This window comes from Lissotriton helveticus, chromosome 3_1 (assembly GCF_964261635.1).
Source record: "Lissotriton helveticus chromosome 3_1, aLisHel1.1, whole genome shotgun sequence".
Classification (NCBI taxonomy): Eukaryota; Metazoa; Chordata; class Amphibia; order Caudata; family Salamandridae; genus Lissotriton; species Lissotriton helveticus.
This window is the reverse complement of record NC_136061.1, coordinates 385,106,516-385,119,029: the sequence shown is the minus strand read 5'-3', so window position 1 is coordinate 385,119,029 and position 12,514 is coordinate 385,106,516. Positions and strand designations below refer to the sequence as shown.

General features: G+C 40.2%; 1 protein-coding gene across 1 annotated transcript in view; it reads left to right on the top strand.

The window, feature by feature from the left end:
- Positions 1-12,514, top strand: part of LOC144823021 (kinesin-like protein KIF12) — a 182,039-nt gene that overhangs the window by 28,877 nt on the left and 140,648 nt on the right. The gene's annotated exons all lie outside the window — the stretch shown is intronic.

Here is a 12,514-nt window from a genome sequence, read left to right as displayed (position 1 = left end):
CAAAAACAATCTCAATAGAAAAATGTTGTAATACAATAAGATTACATTCATATAATTTATTTCGGAAAAAATTAATGTATGGAATATATATTATATAATTAAATATATATACACACATTAATTATTTTTGAAATAAATAAAACTAAACAATAATCATGAAAACATTACCCACCCACAAATCTAAAAAATTAAAATAACTTACCAAAGATATTCCAAATTATGTAGAATCCATTTCCACCAAAATAATCCAGTTTCGAATACCAGTTACCCAAAAAAAAATGAAAAAATACACGTGTCCCAAAATAGATAAATCCATTCCACGAAGCTCTTTCGAAATACCATAAAAAACCCGAAAAATGTAAAAATGTAGAAAAAACGCTCCAGGAAAACCGAAAAATGTGAAGAAGTGTCTACAAACTATTAGTTAATAAAACTAACGAACACTTCTCCCCAAAAAAAAACGCTTCCTTCGGACATCAGGAACTCCTGCAAGTGAAAGACATAAAAGAAATATTCCCACCCACATAAAATAACACATACAGTCCTACTAAAAGTAATAGCAACATAATATTTCTAATAATAAACTTAAACATCGAAACACTAACTCTACACACAAGCCAATACAACACTAAAAAGTACGTTACATGTACATCCGCAAACACAACATATCATAATCTCCAATACAACACATTTACTTCTAACAACACTAAATACGACCAAACTACTCTCAAAATTAATGTAAAACACAGTTAAAACATATGAAATAAACCTTACCTTCAGAGACGTGAAGTGTTTCCCAACCGCTAGCTGAACTTCCTCAAAATGACACAAAACGACCTAAACCGGTTACAAAATAAAGGACCCAAAAGTAAAGAAAATGATAGAAATTACACACTTATTATTTAATGCAAGCAAAGTATTTGTCAATTTAAAAAACCAAGGAATACTATGAAAAAATAGTAATTTTTTATTTGTATTAAATTACTTAGAAAAATGTACACAATTTGTAAAATTATAAAAATAAATATTATAAAATACATAATATTTATTATTATAATTGTAAAAATGTTGAAATGGTGTAAAAAAAATTAACAAAATGTTTAACAAAATGTATATAAATAAATCTATTCTACAATATTTTCTTCAATTAAAAAGTTTGTTACAAAATGTAATATTAATATATTTATATTAATATAAATACTAAACTGGTTTACTAACAACATGTATTTGAATATATACATTGTATATGTATTTTTCAAACAGTATATTTTATTTGGATGTATGACGTTACAACTCATACTTTTACAACGCATACCATTACAACGTAAGTATTGGTAAATATATAATAATTTTATTAATTAAAATTAATTGAAAATAATATAATTTAATTTAATTTAATGTAATTTAATTTAATTTAATGAACATAATGTAAATTAAATTTTATTTTAACCCTGTACCCCTGTACCCCACAAACCCAAAACTGACCCTAAACCCTAAAAATACCCTTTTACCTAAAACCCCAAAACCCAAAACTGACCCAGAACCCTAAAAATACCCATTTACCCAAAAACCCAAAACTGACCCTGAACCCTAAAAATACCCCTTTACCCAAAAACCCAAAACTGACCCTGAACCCTAAAAATACCCCTTTACCCAAAAACTGAAAACTGACCCTGAACCCTAAAAATACCCCTTTACCCAAAAACTGAAAACTGACCCTGAACCCTAAAAATACCCCTTTACCCAAAAACAGAAAACTGACCCTGAACCCTAAAAATACCCCTTTACCCAAAAACTGAAAACTGACCCTGAACCCTAAAAATACCCCTTTACCCAAAAACCCAAAACTGACCCTGAACCCAAAAAATACCCCTTTACCCAAAAACTGAAAACTGACCCTAAACCCTAAAAATACCCCTTTACCCAAAAACTGAAAACTGACCCTGAACCCTAAAAATACCCCTTTACCCAACAACTGAAAACTGGCCCTGAACCCTAAAAATACCCCTTTACACAGAAACCCAAAACTGACCCTGAAACCTAAAAATACCCCTTTACCCAAAAACCCAAAACTGACCCAGAACCCTAAAAATACCCCTTTACCCAAAAACCCAAAACTGACCCTGAACCCTAAAAATACCCCTTTACCCAAAAACTGAAAACTGACCCTGAACCCTAAAAATACCCCTTTACCCAAAAGCTGAAAACTGACCCTGAACCCTAAAAATACCCCTTTACCCAAAAACTGAAAACTGACCCTGAAACCTAAAAATACCCCTTTACCCAAAAACCCAAAACTGACCCAGAACCCTAAAAATACTCCTTTACCCAAAAACCCAAAACTGACCCTGAACCCTAAAAATACCCCTTTACCCAAAAACTGAAAACTGACCCTGAACCCAAAGTATACCCCTTTACCCAAAAACCTTAAACTGACCCTGAACCCTAAAAATACCCCTTTACCCAAAAACTGAAAACTGACCCTGAACCCTAAAAATACCCCTTTACCCAAAAACTGAAAACTGACCCTGGACCCTTAAAAATATCCCTTTAAAAAAAAAAACCATATAAAATGTAAATAATAATTATATACTTACCAATACTTACGTTGTAATGGTATGCGTTGTAAAGGTACCTGCGTTGGTAAAAAATGCGCAATTTATTTTAAAAAAAAATCGAAAATCGAAATTTTAAATTTTTATTTAAAGTACATATTTGTTTAATAAATGTTTTTAGATATTTTATAATTTTTTTTATAAAAAATATATATTTTAAAGAAAAATATTTTGAAGTATTTATGTAATTTTTTCCTAATAAATTTACAATGTAAAACACATTTTTTATGCAGAATTATTTAACCATTTTTATTTTTTTCTCCTATTTAAATATATTTATTTATAAACATTGTTTATATTATATTAATTTAAAATAATTTTGTAAAAATAAAATCTATTTCAAATATCAAAATTTGTAAAAAATATATTTGAAAACATATTTTTTAAATAAAATTTTGTTTTGTAAATTATAAATTTTTAATTTCAAAATATTTTTGTAATTTTATTATATTTGTACAAAAAAAAGAAAACATAAAAAAAATTAAAAACACTCCCCACCCTTATCCCCTATAAACCCAACATCCCGCTCCTAAATTTATATATCAATTAATTAATTTTTATAAAAAATGTATATTACATTTTTTTTTTTATTTAATATTTTCTAATTAAAATGAAAATTCTGCAATTTTATATTTATAATATATACATTTTTAATACACTCCCCACCCTTATCCCCTATTAACCCAACATCCCGCTCCTAAATTTATATATGTTTTTTTATTTTTTTTTATTATATTTTATAGGTACACATTACTATTAATAAATTCTAAATATTATTAATTATTACACAACAATAACACATATTACTACATAATTATTACTATATATTTTATTTCGATATTTTTACTATTTATCGATATTTCTTTACAACGATATTTTTACTTAGATATTTTTGTTATCGATATTTCAGCACACATACTTATTACGATATTTTTGTAATCGATATTTGTGATTCCGATATTTTTCATCATCGATATTTAAACTTCGATATTATGTCACTTCGATATTAAAAGTTCGATATTATGTCTGCGTACCCAGCATTTTATGTATCTTGTGGACTCAATATGTAGTGATCCGACCACAGGAAGCAGGTAAGTTGTATAAAAGATTCATTTCATGCAGGACCATCGCGCAGAGCAGCAACAGCGCAGCCCTCAGCTTTACTGACAAAACCAACCCCTGGTGCAGAACCCTCACACTTCAAGGTTCTGCACCAATGAGAGTTCCACAAGCAAGTGTGCACGAGCCAGATCCATAAAGCGGGAAGTGCAAGCCACTACACAATAGTGAGTGATTGACGAATTTGACATAGTCTCCAAATGAATACATAGTAACCAGCTGGTTACTGGACTGTGTTCTAACTAGACACCATTACTTATCAACCAAAATCTATCCATCATCAGTTACTGAAATAACATTTTTGGGACTGCACCAGTGGCTTCACTAGGGTCACTGGAAGCAGGAGTCCTTGACTTTTGTTTGATATGTTTTGGCTTAAGAATTTTTGTGGTACACCTTAATTTTGCATCCTGGAAACAAGGAAGCTAAAGTTCAGTTGTCGAGCCTAAAGCCCAAATGTGGACAAGTACAAGGACTGGATCCAGAGTTCTGTTTGCCTGTTTGTAGCAAGCCGAGTTGCAAGAAGGGCACATTTTTGAACTACAACGCAAGACCGCTCATAGTCAGGTAAATACTGTTTCTCTTAGAGAGCCTTATTTACCCCTTAGTAGAGCAGAGCTGAGACTGTAGGCTGCTTCAGAAATTGTGTGTTAACTGTTAAAAGTACCTAGACTACACTTGGATCAAGAAACCATTCAGGAAAGCTCCCAGACAAATTTAGTAAATTCAGAAAGTATTTTAGCATGAAGACAAGGCCCTTAATGACAGATCTTGTATCAGTCGCAGCAAAAGAATAGCGTTTTAAACTGAGCAGTCTAGGTGGCTTCGATGAGCGTTTCTGCACAGGGCTCACAAATGGCCGCGATTGGATGCCTCCCGCTCCAGCCATATAGCGCAACTCCCAGCTGCCGGCTAAATCTTGCCGTCAGACAGGCCAGAGGGTAAGTCGCTTCTGCAGACATGCACATTTCCTGTAGGGGTGTCTCTGGCTTGCCTCTTCATGGCAGTCAAAATCATTCTGGTTGTCACAAGCCTGCAGAAGCCCATAGACTGTACCCCTTCCTTCTCAGCTACCAGTTCAGTCCTTGGTGTTGACTCCAAGGTCCTCGCTTTCCTCTGAAAACTTCTCTTTCCTGATGCGAGTTCACAGTGAGTGTAAGTAAGTTTTGCCACTCACTTTCTTATTCCAACAAAGAATCTTAATTCCTTTTGGTGTACAATTATTCAACTAGTATGCTTTTCAAGAAGATTTTTCGTGGTGCTCTGATATGACCTAGAGCGAGAAGTATGACGGAAAATTGCATGCGCAAACGGGTTTACGTCCTGTTTGCGCATGCAATTTCCCTCTGGTCCATATACTAACACTATTTTGTGAGTCGCAAAAAGTTTGTGACTCGCAAAATAGTGTTTTGCATCTCGCTATTACGAAGGGTTCCTTCCTAATACCGACTCACAAGCCATGTACAAATGTTTTCTGACCGCAATTGCAAACATTTTTAGGGGAAATAATTTTTATGGGCAGGCCGTGGTTCAGAGGGACCACTACCTGCCCTTAAAAAATTAAACGAAAACGTTTAATTTTTTAAAAAATTAAACGAAAACGTTTAATTTTTTAAAAAATGCATCCCGTTTTCCTTTAGGGAAAACAGGCTGCATTTAAAAAAAGAAAAAACTGCTTTGTTGAAAAGCAGTCCCAGACATGGAGGTCTGCTGAGCCCAGTTGGCCACCATCCCTAGGAGGGACAGCCATTCCCATTGGGACTCGCAAACAGGGTCTCTGACACTGTTGTACATTGTAAATTGTGACTCTCAATTTGCGACTCGCAATTGAGCGCAAATTGTGAGTCGCAATTTACACTGGTCGTACATCTGGCCCCTAGTGAGCTAACCGAAGATCAGTCAACACTGACCCTTTTGTAGATCAAAACGCACCAGCCTTGGTCTTTGAAGGACACACTCCCACGCAGAGTTCAGCATTCTCTTATCTGCTTCCAAGTCCATCACCATGCAACTTTCTGAATCTGGTTGTCTTTCCTCCATGGTCATACGTCCAGCTGTGCTCTGTCCCATGGGTACCATGCAAGCTTTTATTTAAAATTATTTTTATTTTGCAGATCAAACATGACATTTGGGTGACAACAAAAATTCTGTTATTCATCATTATCATTACGACACAGCACAACAAGCTCCTCCTCTTAGCTTCCAAGCCCTCAGCGTGTCCCCTCGTTTCCGACATGTCAGCTCCATGTAACCACCTAACAGATATACATTCAAGACATTTCAAAGGGATTAACTCGATCGATGGGTGTACACAACATCCCTTTGTATTCATTCCACTTTCCCTAGAGCTCACCCCGCACCTCAGAGCTCTCATCTGGCTGCCCGTTCAGGAAAGATGTCTCTTCAAGTTAAAGTTGAAAGAGTTTTATAGAGCGCTCGACTACCAAGCAGTTTCTTGGCGCTATAGAACGAAACTGGGAGCTGAGAAAGAAAGGGGGGTGGGCTAAGAAGAATATGCTAGGGAAAAGAGGTGGGTTTTTAAAGCTGCGCGAAAGTCTACGTAGGAGGTAATCGATCTAATCGCAAAAGGGAGTGCATTCCAAAAGGAGGGGGCAAGAGTGGAAAATCTGGAGCCACCAGATTTCTTCTTTCAAAAGCGAGGAACGTTGAGGAGGAGCTTGGAGGAAGAGCGAAGACTTCTGCCAGGAACGAATGCGTTGATCATAGATCTAACGAAGGCGGGGGCAGTGCTGGCTAAGGACATAAAGGTGAGGCAACCCATCTTAAAGAGCTAGCGTTCCCTCATGGGGAGCCAGTGGAGCGTCTTCAGCAGAGGGGTGATGTGACTTGATTTGGGAAGCCTGTAAATAAGGCGAGCTGCCTTATTCTGGATGAGCTGCAAGCGGCGGTGTTCGTAGGCTGGAATACCAGCATACAGTGCATTGTCGTAGTCCAGGCGGGATAAGATCATTGCCATAACAATAAGTTTGAGAGCCTCAACAGAGAAATACCGCGAGACTTTACGAATGGTTCTGAGGGATAGGAAGCAAGAGGAGACCACTGAGCTGATCTGGGGCCGCATAGAGAGATCTTGGCTAATTTTAATGCCAAGAGTTTTAACAGAGGCAGAGGGAGACGGAGGGGAACCAAAAATGGGGGGCCAAAAGACAGAGGACCAGGGATCAGAAGGACCACCGATAAGAACTAACTCTGTCTTTTCAGGATTCAACTTCAGTTGGTTAAGGTTCATCCAGTTATAGATGAAAGTAAGGGTGGAATGAACTGTAGAGATTGAGTCAGGAGAAGAAGAGAGATTGAAGATAAGCTGGAGGTCATCGGCGTAGTTAAACGCCGTGACCTCCATGTCATGTAAAGCAACAATAAGGGGATGTATGTAGAGGTTAAACAAAAGGGGAGATAGAGATGAGCCCTGGGGTACCCCGCAGGAGACAGAACGGGAAGGTGCAAGAAACCCCTCCAGCCTGACAGCCTGCGTACGGTCTGCTAAAAAAGAGGTAAGCCAGGCCAAGGCCGGCCCCTGCAGACCGGCGCCCCCGACACGGTCGAGAAGGATGGAATGGTCGACCGTGTCGAAGGCGGCGGAAAGATCGAGGAGGACTAGGTCCTGGGGGGAATTAGTATAGGCGCCACGTCTAAGTTCATCGACCACCGAGAGGACAACAGATTCCGTCGAATGTGCGGGACGGAAGCCGGCCTGATGGGTAACCAATAGGTGGTTAGCCTCGATGTAGGTTGAGAGCGAAGAGGTGATGTGGCTCTCAAGGATCTTACTCAGGAGCGGGAGTAGTGAGATAGGCCTAAAGTTAGACAAAGAAGTGGGGTCGGCACCAGGTTTTTTTTAGCATGGGGATTACCGTGGCCGATTTAAATATGTCTGGGACAGTTCCTAGGGTAATGGAGGTATTAAGGAGGGTAATTGGGGGTGCTGGACAACAAGAAAAAATCTGCCTCAATATATGGGCCGGCAGAAGTCAGCAGGGGAGCCCGTTTTTACTTTCGCCAGAAGGGTATGGAAGGTCTCTTCGGAGATCAGAGGGAATTGTTCAAGGGAAGATGGGGGCGAAGGTAACGCAGGCAGAAGAAGGAAGATGGGGCCAAGGGAATGTTCTGTTTAATGGTAGTGATCTTTTCAATAAAAAAGTCATTGAGAATGTTACAGAGGGATTGAGAAGGGATAGGCTTAGGAACGACTGTGTCAGAGGCAGCTAGCTCATGCACAATCGTGAAGATCTCCTTGGGTTTGTTGGCTGCCTGATGAATTTTCTGGGAGAAATATCCCAGTTAAGTGGTGAGTATAGCTTTTTTGTAGGCCCGGAGGAGAATAAGATATTGAGTCTTAAGGTCGGGGCAGTATCTGGAACGCCAGTGGCGCTCAGCTCGTCTGAGTTCCAATTTCTGGGTTTTAAGGGCATTGGTAAACCAGCGATTGGCGTCGTGGGGACGGCACGTTCTAACCCGTCTGAGTGGTGCAACTTGATTGCAAGTCTCTTCAAGCTCCTTATTCACCCCTATAAGTCTGGACCCTCCTGCCTCAATGACCGCCTTACTTTCCACCCACCGACTAGGGAACTCTGATCCTCCACCCTTGACTTGGCCTGCATCCTCTGCATCTGCTGCAGCAGCTGTGGAGGCCGCTCCTCCTACCTCGCCACCAGGTCTTGGAATTACCTCCTCCTCTACCTGCGAACCTCACCAACTTTGAGTGTGGCCTAATGGCTAGAGTGGTTGACCTCGAAGATGGGGAATTGTGGTCGAGTCTCGGCAGCAACACTTAACATCCAGTATATTCTGAGCAAATCGCTATATCTCCCCGTGCCTAACAAAATGAATGTGTCCATATTTAACGCAACTGGTGCTCGTGTAAAGTGCTCTGATACCTTTGGGGCAAGTTCATGCTATATAAAACTCCCCAAAAAAGGACTTCAGAAAGCAGCTCAAGACCTGGCTTTTCGACCGAGGCTTGCACTGCCCACAAGCTAATGGAGACCCCCGGGGTGACAAGCTGCGCTCTACAAGACTCTGATTGATTGATAGTCGATTTATTTGGGCAGCTTCTGCTTTCGTAAACGATCTTTTCTGCCTGCATACACCAACCCATATCTATTGCCCATTCTTGCAGAGTCAGAGTGGATGATGTCCTCTACTTCCGTGCAATATTGCGTTTGGCCACCATAAATTCCAACATCACCCAGAGCTGATCCTTACTACTGTGCCGGTTACATCCCAAAGATTCAGTAAACACCACTTTGCTGATGGCGCCATAACACCCCTGCACACCTCCATCACGAAGCTGCCTCCCTATATTTCTGGAGCTCCGGACAACGTCACAGCAAATGGAAAAATGTACCATCATGGCCACAGCCCCTGGGGCATTGCGCTGAGTTGGCCCAACCCATCTTAAACATCGTTGTTCAAGCATAATAAGTCCTGTATAAGATTTTCAGCTGCACCAGGCGAGAGCATATAGCTACTTCCCAAGGAGATGCAATTGCCTTCTTCCTGTCCTCATCCTCCAAACCACCCATGTCACCCACCCATTTCTCTCGCAGACGAGTCAAAGGGTTAGGGGAGGGAGTTAAATAGGAGTTTACAATAGGTCAATGTAATCATTTTTTCTCTCCATGTAGTCATCCAACAGCCTATCCTCTTGTGAGGAGGACTCTGTGAGCTCCCCCTCTCTTGGTAGCACCTTATGAAGGTGTGGCTAATCTGCAGAGAGCGGTATGTCTCTGTGTGCATCAACTGATAATTACTTTGTAAGTCGGCAAAAGATATTACCTCACCATGTGCTCACAGGTCCCCCACCCTGGAAAAGCCTATCAAGTCCCACTTATCAAAGCCCTGTTGCGTAGCTAATATGCCCAGTTTCGCCGTGCCACATAGCGAGGTAGCTTGGGTGATATTACCCCTCTACCCCAGAGCCCCCAGTGCTGTGTCCCATATTTGAATCATAATGGAAGTCATAGTTGGAAAGGACTTGTAGCGCTTCCCACCATATATCCCCTGGTTGCATGTTACATTGGTCCATTCTATATGTGGGTTAATCTTGTGGGAGGTGAACTGAGTGATTCACCGCTGTAAGCTGGGCGACCTAATAGTATTTTTGAAGAGATGGAAGAGCTATTCCTCCGTCATACAAGCTCATCATCAATTTTGGGAGGGATATTCTCTGAGGACCCCCATCCCATAGGAGTGTTCCGATCACATTATCTGGGAACTTTGCAAGCTTCCGCTACAGTGGCTAGCAGGCCACCCACACTATCTCCCAGCGCTTCATGGCACCTGTGTCTCCAAAACACTTCAGGGCGCAAGTGACACGCAGCAGAAGTCAAATATGATGGTTCTATCGGAAACACCATTAAATATAGCACCTTGAAGAGGTGAGGGAAATACCCTTATTCTGATTCCTTCCCATCCTACAATTTACCACAGGCTTTCCTTTACAGCAAAGACCCTGCTAAAGAAGTCATCAGCTCAAATCTTTCAAATGATTACATTAATAATATTAGAAATGTGGCCTGCCGTTCCATAGGCTATTTACATAGATTCCGTCCCATGCAAGCCAAGGTAAGTAGTGGTCTGATCTTAGGCTTCAATCAAGAACAGGCTGAACACAGACATCTCCGCATCCTCGCATCTCAGTTTTACTAGTTCTTTGGTGGTTCACTGAAGGAGTGGTCCAAGCCTGCCCCCCACATTCCTGTCTAACCTCCTCTCAGTGGCTCTCAGGAAGGTGGCTGTCACCCATGCATCCCCCTCAGGACTGCTGACCCCTGTGAGATTGTCCAAAGGGAATCAGCCCGTCTGCTGCTGCCTCCTGCAGAGAACAGGTGGGTTATGCATTTGATAAACTGAATGCAACCAATGTATTCATCACAAAGGAAATATGTGCCCGATAAAGCAGTTAGTGGTTTCTCAATGTACAGATTCACAATGACAACAGTGTTTGCACAGAAAAGAACGAGAACCATGTTGAAAAAAGTGGATTTAAAATATAAAATAGTTTGTGAACACATAGTAGACTCAAACTTGGTTTTCTGTGTTTATGTGCTAATTTTAGCGTTACTTTTTACCCAGCTGTCAATAAAGTTCCTATTCTTTACTGTAGTTGTAGCCCTGAGTTAAAACTGAAGTAATGTGCAGTATCTTGCACCTAAGATAACATCCGCAGATGGTAGCGTGGCATGTTCTGGTTTGGAGGGGGGAGGGGGATGAAGGAAGTCACCTTTCCAGTCTTGTTTCACATGGAAACGATGCCCGATCCTGCTATTTATACCACAAACCCACAACCCAGACATACCTTTTCTCACAACTACTGGTGAGGAGTCCATGATTGCTGGCAATTCCCGCCCACACGCGGTGCATGCCACAACTGCTCCTGTATGTGTGACAGTGGGAAAAATAGAAGAAGAGTGACATGGAAGGAGGGCGCGAGGGGGTCCTAGCCCCTATCCTGGTACATCACCTCTCCCTTTACAGACCCCCAGGAGCATGCCAAAGCCTCAGGTCCTTAAAGGTCAAGAATAATAATTAAAAAATCTTTATTAATAACTAAGGGGCAGATGTATCAAGCCTTTTGCGACTCGCAAAGGCCGAAATTCGCATGTTTTGGCATGCATCAAAAATTCGCAAAATAAGTAATAGCAAAAATTTGCGATTCCTTATTTTGCCATAGCATTTAAGGAATCACAATTTTGCGATTCCTTAAATGCTATGTATGTAGCATTTTTGAAATGCGATTTTTGTTTAAGAATTCGCAAATTACCACCAACTTGTAGTTGATGGTAATTTGCGAAGTCTTTAAAAAATGCACAATTTGGCATTTTTGATGGTGGCATGTGATGCACACACACATGCCCATAGGGCATGTATGTGCACCATATGTTCACACATGTACATTTCAGGGGTGCAGCAGGGTGTCTTTCAGACACCCCTGCACCCTTGAAATAATTCTCAAATTGCGATTAGCAAATTGCGAATTCGCAATTTGAGAATTACTTCACAATCATTCCTATGGGCCTCCTGGCCCATAGGAATGCATGGGAAATTATTCCTTATTTGCGAATTCGCAAAATGCGAATTCGCAAATAAGGAAGATTAAGGAATCGCAAAAAAATAGCGATTTTTTTCATACATTCCATTTTGCTATTTCTAAATAGCGATTATTTAGGAATCGCAAAATGGAATCTTGATACATCTGCCCCCTAAATATAAAAACTCCAGAACGAGTGAACCTAGTATACCTAGTGATAAAATAATGAAAGAATCGGATGTGAAGTCTAACAGTCTTCCTATTATGAAAGCCCATCGATAAACTTTCCTTTATGATGGAATAAAGAATTGCTAATATTTGCTATTATGGTCTTGTTTTGGTTAAAATTGGGAGTGGTACTTTCTAACTACTTTTTTTATACAAATAAATTACTTTGAGCAACATGAGACACTTGGCTATTGCACCATTTCCTCACATACCCCAAAAGAGCAAACTGGTTATCCGTGGTAAGCAGCAGTATAACTACAGGATACTCCCCAATAATTGCAGAGTGTCTATAATTCAGACACATATCCACCAAAGAGGGGCAGAGCTGCCTGGAAAGGGCTGAGTTACACATGTAATGGAGTTTTAGAGACAGTGCTGAAGGGCGGTGATGATGTCAGATCCACCGAGGTGAAGCAGCCCTTCTTACAGAGACAAGCTGAGTGTTCATGTCACAGATACATAATGAATTAGTCTATTTCTGAGGAAACATAATTCATCT